This window comes from Protopterus annectens, chromosome 9.part0 (assembly GCF_019279795.1).
Source record: "Protopterus annectens isolate FY-2018-M chromosome 9.part0, PAN1.0, whole genome shotgun sequence".
Classification (NCBI taxonomy): Eukaryota; Metazoa; Chordata; order Ceratodontiformes; family Protopteridae; genus Protopterus; species Protopterus annectens.
In genome coordinates, this window is record NC_056743.1 from 1313551303 (window position 1) to 1313568436 (window position 17134).

Consider the following 17134-nt stretch of genomic DNA (forward strand, 5'->3'; position numbering starts at 1 on the left):
TGTCAATGTGAGTCAATTAGAGAGTGTGGTTGTGTTGACAATGACATCCGTTCATGTGGACAGCCATGTGTGCTACACCTAATGTATGTCTACTATATCTCTGTTGCAGATGTTGCTCACCAGCACACATATATGTTCTTACAGCACACCAACATGTCAGCTTCGTGGCACATGGTGTAACTGCATGCACTTATAATAGTAAAGACTAGTCAGTCAGGGGTTTGAACCCCTGTATGGGTAGGTGTGTGACAGTCAATGCTTACATTTTAGTCTCCAAGCCCTTCTCTGATGTACTTTGCTTCTGTCTGTCCCTTCCACAAACTCTCTGGTGGATGTGGAGGTGTACACCTGCTCATCAGCAGCTTGTGTTTTTTAAGTGATGGTCATGATCAGGTGATGATCTCTGCACCTATTGCAGTCCTCCTCTAGCTGATTGCATGTGGAACAGCTGTGATGATGTTCCCATAGCCAATCACATGAAAAACACAGTACAATATCTATGAAAATCATGTTGGTGTTTGCCCATGACAGTCGCTGTGAGTGGTACCTGGATCTGGTGTTTAGTAAACAGCATCACAGATAATATCTGGATGTTCCTCAAACAACATACACAGTGGGAAATTGCCTAAAGACAGGAGGGTGATGTGCCAGACATGACTACAGCATGTAAGTGTAGCTATGCTTCATTGAGGCTACTGCCTGTTTAACAAGTTGTGTGTGGTAATGGCTATTCTGCATGTTTTAAAACTGACAAGACAGTGCTCTGTTTGTGAGGGAACCCCATCTGTAGGGCCATCTGTGGACTGGTCAGTGTGCGGAACCATTTGTTTCCTGTGTTACTCACTGAACACACATCTGTGAACTGCAGGAGCATAGTGTGAGGATTGCAGTCAGTACATGGTGATAGTGATGAGTTACTGCCATCACATCCCTGATTGAACATATGTCACACAAAACAGTGGTATAACAGACACTGTCTGGGGTTCTCAGTGACATGCCAATAATGGGCCACTGTTCATAGCTGCAGTCACAAGTCTTCTACACTTCGTATAGATCTCATGCAGTATATATGCATGTGTTGTGCTCCCTCTGCAAATATATACCATCTGTTGTGTTGGGTTGATAGTCATATTTATGCATGCTGTTATAAGTAATCCTGAATGATGTTGACTCTTACTAAGCCATATCTGTGTTTAAACTGCAACACCATAGGCTGCATGGGTTTGGAGGTTCCGGCAGAACCTCCTGTCCAACTTCAGCTGGCCATGGCACCGGGCACCAGCACATCTGGGTCCCAGCCTTGGACCTTAACCTCTGTTGGCTCTGCAGCACCTTCTGGTGGTACTGTCACTGAGGATGCGACTTGTCCTCTCTGGGAGCAGGTCCAGATAGGAACATGTCCGCTGTCGTACAGTCCCAGATGTGGTGCGTAGGGGGCTCAATAAGGGGTTTGAAGGCCAGATAAGCCAGCTCAAGGGCAGAGTGTCACATTTACAGGTTGAGGCTACCCCTCCTAGACAGCCCCCAGAACTGCCACCTTTGCAGTTGTTTTGGTGCAGTGGTGGCTGACCATGGCTGGGGACCTCCATCCTACCGTTTCCATCTGGGGGCTCATGGGCTTGTGACTGCCGAACACTCCTCTCTGTCCGAGGTGTATCCCCCCACAAGTGTCATATACTGACCCTGTATCCTGGCTTGTCTGTCATCCTAACCTACCTGCCCTCTACGAGCATACCTACTCTCCTTCCCCCACATCCCACTCTCACCCTAGAGAAACAAAAGGCCAGTTGGTTCCTAGAACAACATTTGCCCTATATATAGTTGTCTATTTCACACACGTGTCCACTGGACACATGTAACCCTTTTAATATGCATCACAACATACTCCAGTTGTCCTCACCCCTGTCTCTCAGGCACACGATCCTAGTATGCACATGACTCCTAAATGTTCCAGGTACACGTGATGCAGATGACCCCATTGTACACACAACACTACCGGTCCCTCTATGGTTATCCCATTTACCTTTATCATGATGATGATGTCACACACAGAACCTTGCAAGAGTACTGTGCTCACATAATGATTGGACAGGAACTGTTGTGTTAATTTAAATAACATGCACAGAGTGATGTATATGGCCAATGTACAAATGTTTGTGTGTATGAAGGACACATGTCTGTCTGAGGGAGTCTTGATATTACATAGGACAACACCACTACATAATACAGGCATTGTTGGTGTTTCCCTTTTCATTCCTTTGTAATGCTTTGTTGTCACATGGGATGTTCCTGATATATCTATATATATATATATATATATGTATGTATCTATATCTGGACATAAACACTCATACATACATCTACATGATGGAATACATTTCCTATACTATTGAATGCCTGCTCTGGATGATATGTTTGTGATAAGGTCCGATGTCTGTATATCTGCCATGGCTTAGTGGTAAATCACAATAGTTGTGTGTGCAGCGTCCTGGTTTTGAGCCTTGCAGAGGCCGTTTCCTTTGTTGCTGGGAAGAACAAGGCCATTGGATATGGAGTGATTAAGGCACATTAAAGCAGTTGTGAGCGGGTGTGCATGGGTTTGCACAGAGCTAAGCAATGCTAACCTCCGGTTACAGTTTCTTACACTCAGTTAGCCTCTACATTGCTTTACCAGTGTAATACTCACATACTGGCGGTCAAACTGGCTTAAACCCGCTTGCTCCCGCACTTGCAAATGCACTGCATTTGGTGTTTGCATCTGACACTCACACCCCTGGGTGGGAGTGAGGATTACGATATTACCTTGTGATGCCTATTACATTGGATTACATGCCTACAGTATCAGGAATGGCTGCACATTAGGTGACAGCATGCCGTTCGACTGTAAGGAATCCGCGGCCTGTCCAGAGTTTGATTCATATTATTGGTGTGTTCCTCTTACAATCTGCACCTGTCTGGCTAATACATGGGAACTGACACTCTTCAATACAAACAAGTAATTGGGTTTTGGAACCCACATCCTTCAGCCGAGTCATGCTACTGCATACCTACTATTCTATCATCTTTCTACGGTTATCAGTGGAATATGTGCTTTCTGTCCCTATCAGACCTCTCATACGATTGGGAAAAATACAAACTGAATCAGGGACACGGCATAACAACATCAGGAACACATTTAAATTATTGGTGCTATTAACCCGACACATTGACAGACTCAGAGCATATGATTCATACACATTTTCGGAGGTAAATGATGTTTATAACTCTTAATTGTTGTCGTTATTCATTACGTGTAATTCACCACCTTTCCTCCAAGTGTCACTAGTTTTAGAAGGGATTAAGTGGGACAGAGTTAGAAATTGAGTCGAAATCAGGGATGTCCCTGGAAATTGGAGACAGTTCAGAGGTATGGTCCCTATTTGTTCCCCCAATGGTTTATGTCCTGTCCAGTGGATTTGCTCTTAGGGTTTGAGAGGTATGAGCATCAGCTATGCTCATTTTGGAATATTACTTACATCCCCGGGGCAGTCCTAATACAACTGCACCAGCCAACACCTGCATGCCTAGGCCCATAATTGCATACCCATAGTTCCCCTCACCTGCCACTCCTCTACAGCACTCATCCTTACTGTGGGTGCAGGTGGGGTATAAACACACCACTACACACTGCCCACTCTCTCCGTGTTGAGACACGTCATAGGTTGTGTTGACCCATGGGTTAACAGGCTTACACAGCCTATTGGTCCATGTACATCCAGAGCCTGGTTTGATGAGTTATTACCCGGACTGCCTCCGATGATAATTAATTTTTGGTGTCCCACAAGGGACATCAATGTCTGTGTTTCGAGATTAGACCTGGCAGGGCTCTCCCACTGGTAGTATCCTGCCGGTGGTCTGGAAAGCAGTGGTGTGTTTACTTTTATTGTGTGTCTGTATGTCTCACCGGCCTAGCTGGGTGGGGGGGGGGGGTAGGCGGGTTGATGTTATATGTTACACGTTTGTTTATTGGACCCCTCACCCCCATATGCACAACCTCTGAACATATGTAACTCGTAACAGCTGTATCATATCCTAGCTATATACATGTGTATATTTACAGTCACATATATATATATATATATATATGTACATTACTATATACAGATATATCTGTATATGTATGTATACATGTATATTAATATTTTTATATATATATATATATATATATATAGATATATATATATATATATATATATATATATAAAACAACATATGGGTCTAAGGGTGTCTGCATATGTATATATTTATATGTGGGTATGTATCTGTATTCTGTCTCTGTATGTATACATTTGTACTACAGAGAGGGAGAGGCTTATCTCTATGTCGCTATGGGTAGATATACACACACATACCTCTACATATATACATCTACATCTGGTTATTCAATTTCTTGACATATAGATTACACTTTGCTGCAGTGGGACTCGTAATGGGTGTGGCTGCTGATTGGGCGACGCCTCTGCCCAATGAACACATTCGCTTACATCCCTAGGGCTGTCCATATAGGCCCACATCAGCCAACACCTGCACACCTAGACCCATAAGTAGCTACCCATAGTTCCCCCACCCGCACCTCCTCAACAGCACCCATTCTTACTCTGGGTCCTGGTCTGTTCTGGACACACCACTACACGTTGCCCACTCTCCACTTCACGGGACCCATTTCATACAATTGTCTCAACCCATGGATCATCAGGCTTTCCCACCCTTGTATTCAGAGTATGTATACACCCCAGCCAGAATGTTCAGTCTGTGACCTTCTTTTGGTCTTGCCAATTTTTGGGGTATCCCGCAAGGGACGCTCCTGTCTGTGTTCCAAGATTAGAATTTATGGGTGCACTGTGTAACCCCCCCCCTGGTTGTATCCTGCCTGTGGTCTGGGGAGCAGTGGACTCTTTAAATTATTTGTGTGTATGTTTCCTGAGTCCAGCTGGGAGGGGGGGGGGGGGGTGGAAGGTCCTGCTACGTGTTTCATGTTTCTTACTTGGGCCCCTCACTTCCATTGGCATAGCCTGTGAACATATGTCATTCTTGTGTGCAGTTTCTTATCATAGATGTATATCTGTGTATATCTTTGCACACACACACACACACACACACTTATATATATATATATATATATATATATATATTTATATATGTATATGTGTATGTATATATATATATATATATATATATATATATATATATATATATATATATATATATATATAGATACGTATATGTCTGCAACTATATGTATATATATAATATATATATATATATATATATATATATATATATATATACATATATTTTATATTTATATATATATATATATATATATATATATATATATGTGTGTGTGTGTGTGTCTGTAAAGCAATGCATACCCCGTGCAAATGCACTTACACATGCTTACTGGTGTTTATATTTGCTTGACCTGCTTACTAGTGCCTTATTCATTATGTCACTGACACTTCACTCCAGTTAACTTTCAATTGATATTTTGCAGGTTATACAGTGGACAGATGTCGCAGTATGTTCATGTACAGATTACCGATGGTAAATGGTATGTGATGCAGGGGGATTCGGTATGGGAATGTCTGTTCGTTAGGCAGTTGCTCTAACCAATACACTATTGCTGTGCTGCTTCATTTGCATATATACCCATATACCCATAGCTCCTGGTTCCCCAAACACACACCCCAATGCCTCCCTAAAACTGCAGTCATCCATTCTCCAGTTGGATTCACGGTGTATCCACATGACTACACATTGGCCACTTCCTACTCCTGTAGACCCATCCCATCAGTTGACTCACTCCACGTATCCTCAGAACTCCCAAATAATTAGTCCCCAAACATTGGTGACATGAGCAACCAGAAGAATACTATTCACAATTTTTGGGCTGTCCCACATGGGACACGCATGTGTGTATGTCAAGATTAGACTCTATACTTCATTACATCCTTACTCCCATTAACATGACACTACAATAAATTAATAAGTATGACTATGTGGTAACGCACACGTTACACATGAGAGCCTAATTATGTACGTTTTTGGCGTATTTCTTTTATAAATAGACCGGTTTAGTAATTGGCGTTGCTGTAGCAGGCAGATCACAGGAATGATTCCATGTGTGGGAAAGTCCTAACATTTGATTTTTTTCAGCACAGCACTGACTTCGGACATTGTACACATTTCTGAGTTTTAGCAGTTTTGTCCCATCCCTCTGCTGCACAACCTATTATTCTATATACTGTCAAAGTCTGTAAGGGAGCAATCATGTTATTTATGTCTGCAAATGGAATGAATGTTTTGCAGAGAATCTACTTCTACATATTGATGTCTGCATGTGTGTATGCATATATGCTTATAACGAACTCGCTGATCTCCACGGGGCGGTCCAATTAGAACCAGCCCATCCAACCCTGGCATGCCTGGCTCCATAATTTCATACCCATAGTTCAACCACCCCATCTGTGTTCAACATACACGCATACCATCCATTGTCCACTTGTTATCATAGCCATGACATACCTCCACACATTGCCCTCTCTCGAGCGTTAAGGGCCCTACATGTATGTTGTCCCAACCCATGTATTCTCAGGCTCTCCCACCATTTAGTCCTTGAACATACCTGCCCTTGCTTGTGTCATGGTCGGATGGCCAAATGGTCTATTAATTTTTGGGTAGTCCCACCAGAGACTACCCTCTGTGTGTAAAGTAGACTTAGCAGATCAACAATGTTACTCCCACTGGTAATATCCTGCCTGTGGTGTGAGTAGCAGTGCTTTGCTCACTCCTGCCCAGCTTGATATGACATATGCTGACAGCCCTATATAATACTGAGGTTGCTGTTGATTCCCTTCTCATTCCTTTTGTATGCTTTATTGTTACATCGTTCTTTCTTCATATAGATATCTATACATATATATATATATATATATATATATATATATATATATATATATATATATATATATATATATATATATATATATATATATATATATATATATATATATATATATATATATATATATATATATATATATATATATATATATATATATATATATATATATATATATATATATATATATATATTATATCTGTATATACTTATATACATTTCCTATGCTGGGCACTGCTTAGACCCGTGCAATTGCACTCAGACTTGCTTACTGGTACTTATATGTGTTTACTGCTGCTTATTTATTCTTATACTTGCTTACTAGTACCTTATTCATTATGACAGTGCCACTTTGCTTGAATGATTTTTAAGTTAAATATCTCATGCAATACTCTTATGTCGGTTTTACAGCAAAATGACATTCATTTTATATGGAAAATGATATGTGCTATTGTTGGGCTCGAACCGTGAATGCCTGTTTGTTAGGCGGATGCTCTAAACACTACACTATTGACATTTGCTTTGATTCTGTATGTTTTTCATTATTTGAATGAATATGATGTGTAAGCTACGTTCTGATGATGGCAGTGATGCGCAAACACGCTGTGCTTTGCTTACACCTTCGATATTGTAGCAATTCAAATGTATACTAGGGACACAGTGAATCTAATTGTGAAAGTTCTAGGGAAAGGGCTCAACATTCCACTACGTGTTTGTGTGTTTACTACTTCGAATTTATTTCACGGTTCGTGGACACTCTTGTATGCTTAGCATACATTTTGATATCCATTGACACTGAATTACTGACTTACTATCGGGGGCGGGCTCTACTAATAGGCATAGTAGGTTTTGCAAGTGTCGGGGCATGTTTACACCTCTGCAGAGCACTTGTACACGCCCCCAGCAGTCGCACACATTTCCTGTGTACGTTGAGAGTGCAGCGGCGCTCCCTCATAAATATTCATATGGTGCTGCCGAGCCATCAGTAGTGAGGATGCTCGGCGCAAGGCTAAAGCCGTCCTTGCGCCAAGCTTCTTGAATCCCGGGGACAGTTTTTATTTCTTGCAGAATACTTTGAATTATGTTTAGAGTTAAAATACTTCTTAATATATGTGTAGCTGAATGTAGACTGACATTTGTGTTCAAATGCTATACATGTGTATAGAGTCTATATCAGAACATCAAAGTATTAAAACTTCGAATGTTCTGATATCGAACACTATTCAGCGAATGTTAAGAATACCAAAGATGATGAACAGCAAATTCTTTCCTCGGGAAAGAATTCAGTTGGCCATTTCTGTGGCTTTGCTATTCTTAGCGCTGTGGTGGAAAGTTACGGGTTGGGTTCAGGTAAGTGTGCAATTGTTTGTATGTTAGGATTAGGGGCGGGTTAAGTGAGTTAGTATTAAGGCGTGGGTTAGGCCTGTGTGCGATAGTGACAGACTTTAGGGTTAGGGGCGGTTTAAGTGAGTTAGGGTCAGGATGCGGGTTAGGTGAGTGTGTGATAGTGACGGACCTTAGGGTTAGGGTTTGGGTTAAGGTAAGTGGGTAGATAGTGTATGTTTAGTTTAGTGTAGCGTTAGATGTAGGAATTTTAAGTGTATGTGTGTGGTTGCTGTTTGTTTGATGTGTTTGTGTTGTGTGTATGTGTTTCGGAGCAGCAAATTGTTTCCATGGGAAAAAATTTGCTGTACTGAATGTTCGATATTTTCATATTTAGATGTTTTGCGGCCGATGAAATAGCGTTCGCTATTTTCATCTCTTGATAATGTGATATAAACACTGTGTATATACATCATGTGTGCAGACGCAAGCACTTATACATGAGCTCATTCTCTGAGAGTAGTGATGTTTCTGTGTTAGCAATCACTGACTATGTAAAAATGTGAAGCTATTAACAGTCAAGATTTTTTTATGTCCTGTTAAAGGTATGATATAAAGGTTCAAGACTCTTAAATCAGCATTTACTCTTTCAATCTTATGACACTTAAATATGCAGCAAAAAAAAAACACTGTACTGCAGGAATGTATATGTCACAGATCCAGCACCAGTGTGGTAATGCAATGTTTTACAGCCACCATAATACAATCATCCTCCAATAAAGTATTTGTTGCATTTTAAGATGACTGTTATATAACCTTGTATAAAAAGTTTATATTTATATCATTCTGCACTCATCATATTTTCTTTCACATGTTTATCTTGCAAAAGGCTGAATGTCTGTAGCATTGGGGCAAGAAATATGTTGTGTTTAAATGTTAGCACCACTATATTTCTTTTCTGGTCTATATTAGAAGAGCAAAGTGACTTAAGAGTGAATGTTCTTTTATCAACACATAACGTCCAAAGTCTGAAAGGAGTGAAGTTATGGAACAGTGATTTTTTTTTTCCCAGGGAAAAAATTGCTGGGCTGTTCTCAGGATATTGCTGTTTTCTCCACTGTGGTGTGATCTCAGAGTTGGTATATTTAAGTAGGGGGTGTGGGGGGCATCATTTTGTCTTTATAATTTTTTTTTTTTTGGAACAGCAATTTTTTTCCCTTGGAAAAAAAAAACGCTGTTCTGTAACTTCACTCTTTTCAGACTTTGGGTTTTACTTGTCAAAGAAAGAGCATTCACTCTTAAGTCACTTCGCTCTTCTAATATAGACCCTTTCTTTTCCACTAACAGCCACCATCTGCTTTCTACAGTTCTGTTTCTTAAAACCCCTTTTAACTTTCCCTCCACCAAAGCTGGGATGATCTTTAGCAACACCTTGCCAATACTATAGCCAGTATTTAGAATCATTGTTATAGGACGATGGAGCTTGGTAGCTAACTTGTCTAGTTCTAGCTTGGAAATAAAAGTCATTCTCACATTTTGTAAATGATTCTGGCAAAGCTTCATGTATAATACCTACACTACCTCACAAAAATGTTGGTGTATCTCATTTGTGTACCCTTTGTAACATTTTCCTGTGAACCCCAGCTCACCAGGAGCTTTTCTGTTCTTTAACTTGACTATCATCTCCAAAATTTCCCTTTCTAATACCTTGCTGTCCAGCCAGACCATTACCTCTCTAAGAAAGTTCCCAACCTAAACCTTCCTTTCTTTTTTCTTTCTGTGTTACCTTCTTTCTTCCTACGTCTCACTTCAACTTTATTTTTCCAACACCTCTTGACCATTAAATCACTTGAACAGCATCAGTCCCTCTCAGTTTCAATAGTTGCCTCTTTAAACTTTATTCTTTTAAATTCCAGGCAAGGTATTTTTTGGTAAGTATTTTGCCTTGTGCCCACCAGAAATCCAACATACATTTCTGCTCTTTATTTAATCTTTTTCCATAATATGTGAGTGAAATCTAAGAGTCTTAGTGTTTCTATTTTTATGTCGCCCTCCTTCTATCACTTAATCCAACCTAACCTGTAAATCTTTCATATTTATCTCTCTGAGATTGTGTTAGATTCATCTCTAGTTTTCTCCAGAGATGATATGGACAATTGACGTATTGCATTCAGTTCACACAATTGCCTCACACAATATGTTCCTTTCATCCCCATCTTGTCAAGAGTTTAACTGCAAAACTACTCTAATACTTTTTATGATATTCTCTTCTACTTCTAGGGTTTTCATCTCCACAATTTTTACTGTTCATTTGAGCAGCTTAACTATTAATTTAATGATTTAAAGGACAAGTTTTAACTTCATGTCATCAAACAAGTACTGATGCTTAACACTCCGGTATGCTAAAGATCTCCTAGTCACGGTGCTGTTCTTGTTGATGCTGGTGAGGGATGTTGCTGGTTGGCTTCTGCGCACTTGACGCGTCCATGGAAGTCAGGAGTAGTACCTTAGTATGAATCATCAGTAGGAAATGGCATGGATGTTGTACACCTACATAACAAGCCTTTACTTACTTCATTTGTAATCAGTGCTTTTTGTCTCATTTGCAATTATATGTACCATATCAAATAACAATGTTAATTAATTAACTTAGTCATGGAAGATCTATTGAAAAAACTGCATAAGGAAGCATCCAGAAATAAATACAAAGCCGTCAGGGATGCATGCTCTTTGGCGTGTGTTCTGATGATGTCCTAGAGTATTGATGGAGGGATGAAAGTGCTAAACTTCAATTTTATGAATTTATCACAATAAAATGACTTTTTATTGACTTATTATGGACCGGATGTGGAGCTTATTGTAAAGTCCTTGTTCGAGCACTGTTTATTTTATTTGTGTTCTATTAGTGCTCGCTCCAAACAGTTTTGTTTTTCTTTGGTACTTTCCTGGTGGATACCACCCATGACTGCTGCACCAACCTGCTGATCACTGCTGCCCATTCTGCCAAATCTCATCTGGTACTACCATGGGGTCTTTTGCTGATGTCAGAGCCATCTGCTGAAACCTGAAAAACTGAAAATGAGACAGACTGTCAGCTATCTCATTCTTGTCCTCTGGCACATGCACCCCTGAAAAAGAAAGATTAATCAACAAACTCTGCATCACTAGCTTATGAAGAACCAATAGCAATCATGCTAATTTAACCATCTGAACCTGCAACACTGTCTCCACCACAATATTTCCTAAAATAAACACTACCCTCCTACCTCTCAAACGATCCTGCCATACCATTGATGCAGCCCAAATCAGCATAAGCTCCAGGAAGGCAACATCCTGCTTCCATTCCTCAGGCCAATGAGGAGGCCATGGTACTGAAAACCACTGCCCCACAAAAAACTCCCCATACCCAGACCCTCAGCTGCATCTGTAAATAACTGTAAATCCACTTGACCTAGCCAGTCTGTTTGCCAAAATGTGATCCTATTAATCTGATGTAGAAACTATAACCACAAATCTAAGTCCTCCCATGCTAACTTACTAACCCTTACCCTGTGGTGCTTACTTTTACCTCCTTTCAAGGCTGCTAGTAGCTACCTGCAGAACAGGAAAGGGGAGGTGCAGTACTGCAAAGAAAAGTAAGTAAATGGCCATGTGTTTGTTTTAGTAGTATTTTAAGCTAGTAGTATTTTACTATATTATTCAGTCTGAGGAAGTCCGAGTTGAATGAAAGCGCTTACTGATTTTTGAGTCTGTGGATTAAAAGCAACTCTTTATTTATTTATTTATTTATTTATTTTATTTTACATTTGTTAACCGGGCTAGTCTAACTGGATATATTTCCATTTTCAGTAGAGGCCCGGGGAGAAAAGCTCCACATGTAGACAGGACGGATACAACAAAAACAACAAATACATAATAACAGATTAACAATCAGATTTAAAAAAGAGGTAGGTATTTACTCAAGACCAGAATAACTAATTATATTTAAAGGTAAAAACCAAATGTTCAACATAATTTCATCTTCATATTGTATTTTAAGTCTGTGGATTAAAGCAGAAAAGTTTTTTGAACTTCGTGTTCCTGACCTGTGGTTTAATTTGAAACATACACACAACACAAATACACACAAAAACAGCAATCCACACACATACACTTAAAATCCTACACCTAAACCTAAACTAAACTTTACATACACTACTAGCTATCCACTTACCTTAACCCAACCCTAACCCTAAGGTCCATCACTATCGCACACTTATCTGACCCGTGCCCTAACCCTAACTCAACTAACCCGCCCCCTAACCCTAACCTACACACAATCGCACACTTACCTGACCCACTCCTTAACCCTAACATCCACACAACCGCACACTTACCTGACTCACTCCCTAGCCCTAACTCACCTAACCCACCCCCCTAACCCTAACCTACACACAATCGCACACTTACCTGTACCTGACCCGTAACGATCCAACATATCGAACGCTGAAAACAGCGAAGCCACAGCAATGGCCCACCAAATTCTTTCCCTGGGAAAGAATTCGGTGTCCTGCACCTTTGCTGTTTTCAGCATTCGACATTACTGGTTCAATATTATAACATTCGAACTTTATAACATTTGATGTTATAATATAGACCCAATGGAATGACCGTGCAGTATGTGGCCTTTAGCTGGAGGCCATCACTCTGACACCCTGTGTTGGTCTATGTGAGGCCTCTTGAAGGATATCTTTGACAGCTGGACTGTCAGTTATGGCTCTCAGTCTGCAGTAATTGCCAAACACGGCCTGCTGTAGTCCACCTGTGTTAGCCCATACCTCTGAGAAGTATATGGCAAACCGTAGGGGTCCCAGGACTGAGTCCTGTGGGACACTAGTTGTGACTGGTCAAGAGTTGGACCTGGAGGCTGCTAGGCTTACCATGTGGGTTCTGTGTGTAAGCCTGTTGGGAAACACACCTGTGATGTATGGGAGTATGTACTGGCTGGTGAGTGTAGAAATAATACCTGAGTGGAGAATGGCGTCAAAACCCTTGGCGAGGTCCAGGTAGTATGTGTGAACTACCACACCCCACACCTAAAATCTAGGTGATTGTAAGATTTCAAACTGGTTCAGTAGGCATGATCTGCACTCAATCAAGGTGACCTGGGTTGGGTCAAGTGTCTGGAGGTTACCATTGTCTATGTTCATGAGTGCCATGAGAATGCGCTCCATAGCCATGCAGATCAGGCTGCTCAGGCCTATGTGGTGGTAGTAACCATGATCAGTTGTGTCATCACCTGGGTGGAGTGTAATAGCTGGTGCCATGCACCAGTGAATGGCCATGTAGCCTGTGTAGAGGCTGATGCGGGGGGCCACTTTGTCTTGTAGTGTCTGCAGGATGCAGTCTGGGACACCATCTGCCTCCATTGACACTCTGTCATGCCATTTGAAAGGGCCATTACCACCTGTATGTCACAGATGTCTGGGATACTGTACGTTTTGGGTACTGTTGTGGGCCCAGTAGGGGGTGAAGCTTGCTCCGAATGTATCATCAAGTGATCAAGTGTGTTGGTGATATCAGTAGGGTCAGTATATTCAGTGCAATATTGCACCAGCACAGTGCAAATCTGTGTGTTATTGCTTACATCCTTGACATAGCCAAAAAAGCCTTTGTGGTCATATTCCAAATCCATGCCTATTTACCTGTGGATGTCAGCCTTGGATGATTACATGAGTAACATAAGTATCTTGCTAATACTGGTCATGGACGTCTGCATGTCTTGGGATTTGCTGTTGTTCTGGACTACTGTACTACTTCTGTTGTACAGCCTGTATAATGCAGGGGTTCAGCAGACTGGTGTCCTTGTGTAGGAGTAGCTAGTCCTGGTTTACCATTGATGGCACGACCCATACATCTTTGTAGGTGCTTATAGAGTGCATTCATAATTCTGTCTGTATCTTGAGCAGTGTCATCCCTGAGTGTGGGGGCTGTGAACCCCCACACCTCTCTCATTAGTACTGTGAATTTAGCTGTAGGAAAGGTATTCACTGTGTGCTCCTTAGGTGGGGGAGATGGTTGGGAGTAGAAGTCATCAGTGAATAGTTCATGGTCAGATCTAAACAGTGACTGGTTTACCTCTGCTGTAGTGCACCTGTTGCACATCAGTAATTACCACTTCTAGTATGTTTTCACCTCTCGTCACTCCATCTACCAACTGATACAGACCATATGAGGTGATAAATCCCAGGAAGTGCTGGGCCTGGAAGTGAATACTTAAGTAGGTTATCCAGTTAAGTGTAGGGTAGCCGACACTGATAAATAACAGGGTGTCTGGTAGGACTGTCATGTTTACCACTGTCTCCAGATAGTTGTAGTGGTGCTCCTAGGTCATGGAGGGTTATCTGTAGCAGCTCACAGTTTGCATTGCAGTCGTGGCTGATGTTAGCTGCAAATGGATGATCACAGAGGTATCATGCTGCCCCACTAACTTGGAGGTGTAGGTATCCCCAATGAATATGGATACACCCCTCCATGTCTGTGCCAGTCCATGTACAGTGGCTGAAATGTGTGTTATGGGTTGTAGTCTGGTAGTGCCGGTTTGCTCACAGGAGCCTTATACAGGTCCTAGTCAGAGAAGAGATGTAGATGTTGTCCATACTGAGGGGTGCTGTGAGTGCGTGCCTGTTGTGAGTACTACCCCTGGAGTTGAATAGCCTAACCCTCATTGGTTCCGCTATTGTGCAGTTCATGGAGGTGAGATCCACCTCTGAGTCCTGCCTAAAAATGGCACCATGGGTGTGCCAATAGCCTTGGCCAGCATTCCAAAGCCTTAAGCTGACACATGCAAGTTGGTATGGAATTGTTGCAGGCATGTAACCCATCTGTGCTTGTTTCCCATCTTTCCTGTAGGTAACCTACTGGTAAGCAATACAAAGTCTGAAACCTATACATGTCCACTAGCTTCCAAGATATGATTTTGGTCTGATTATGTATCAGTAGTCTGTATGCTATTTCTGTACTTAACTTTTGTCTGACTACATGGTGAATCTACACTGTATATTGTGATCAGAAAACTCTGTATAATTACATATGATGTTGGAGATGGCTTGCACTGTAGAGGTTCACAGATAGGTAGCAGGCTATCTGCCCAAGGGCATTTAGAAGCATAGCTACAGTGTGGAGGCTTTGCCTGCACCATTGATGAAGTAACAGAGCCTCTGTCAAACATAGCCAATGAATTGATTCCAGGCAGAGTTGCTGGAAGCTGTTGAAGACCGGTGTGCTGTTGGGTGATAGGGGCACATAGTGATCTTAAAAGGGCATGTTAACATGACAAACCAGCAGCATTCAATTTCCTCAACAGGTCTTGCAGCTGAACTGGAGTGGCTCCCCCACACCATGGCTGTGTGTGTCTGGGACACATGATCCCAGGGGTGTATATATTGTTGGCCAGTCACAAATTAAGGTTTCCCCTGAAGTGTGTCAGTGAGTGCCTATGCCAAATGTAGTTAGGATGTTAATGTATAGTCTCCCAATTCATGTGTCATGTCAGCATTTTGAGAAGCTCAATGGGTGTGGGTGGCTCCGCCTGTTGTGTAGCCAAGCTTACACATAGGATTCATGGACATAGGAAATAGGAAGAAGGAACGTCAATGTCAGTAGTGTAATGGCTACAGCATTTGCATAATATCTGTGGAGTCCTGGTTCAAATCCCAATAAAGTCAGAGATGATTTACATGTTACATAGTATACCTTAACCACAGCTTGCATATATAGGTAGTATTCCACAGAATAATAAACATTTGGTACACACAACCGCTGAAATGTGCGGTGATCACCCTTGCACTACCAGTGCCTGCTCTGAGAGATAAAATTACCACTGCCAGGATTAGAACACTCAACCATGTACACAATCTTCACATTAACCTACCACTAAGCTACTTGAGATGTACCAACGACAGTTGTGTATACTGACAGGTTAAAACACAAAAGGTAGGAATGTGGGGAAATAAAACAAACCGGCATGTACCCAATGAAAGGTGCATGCTATATATATAAATCAACATATATATATATATATATATATACATATATATATATATATATATATATATATATATATATATATATATATAGAGAGCGAGAGAGAGAGAGAGAGAGAGATGTCGATATATGGGGATATACATATATATATGTAGATAGGTTAACAACATCTACATAACCATGGAGGTACATATAAATGGGATACCAACCAAATACCGACTGCTTGACATACCAATGCGCGTAATCAGTCCGAAAAACCACACTACCGAAACACCAGAAGCGCGAGGTTTAAAATCCCGATGTTAAGGGACATTTAGTCAGTGCTTCTGGTGTTGTGGTTCAGGTAGGTTACTGTGTGTAAGTGTGTTTCTGAGGGCTGTAGTGTGTGTAAGTGTGTGTTCTGAGCGTGGTGTGTGTTCCTGGGGAACTGTAATGTATGGGTTTGCTTTGTGCATCTGTTTATGCGATCTAGGAGGTAGAATATTAAAGTAGGGGGTGTGAGGGGTGCAGCCACCTACATGGGGGGTGTATGGGGGCTTGCCCATCTGCTCATACATAGTGTAGGATGGTTTGTTTGGATGTGGTGGGTAGCAGTGTGTCTGTGTGTGCATGTGTGTGTTCCATGTTTGTGTTACTTTCGCGAGTTAGACTGTCACTGTCAGTAATGTGGGTTATCCGAGACTGGGCCCGGTACTGTGGGTTATGCGAGACTGGGCCTGGTACTGTGGGAGTCGGAATTTTATGCATTCAGGATTCAATAGGTATTCAGCGGTTGAAGTGCACATATATGAGTATAACATGGACCATAGCAATCACACATTCTGCCACAACCAAACTTTATGAACA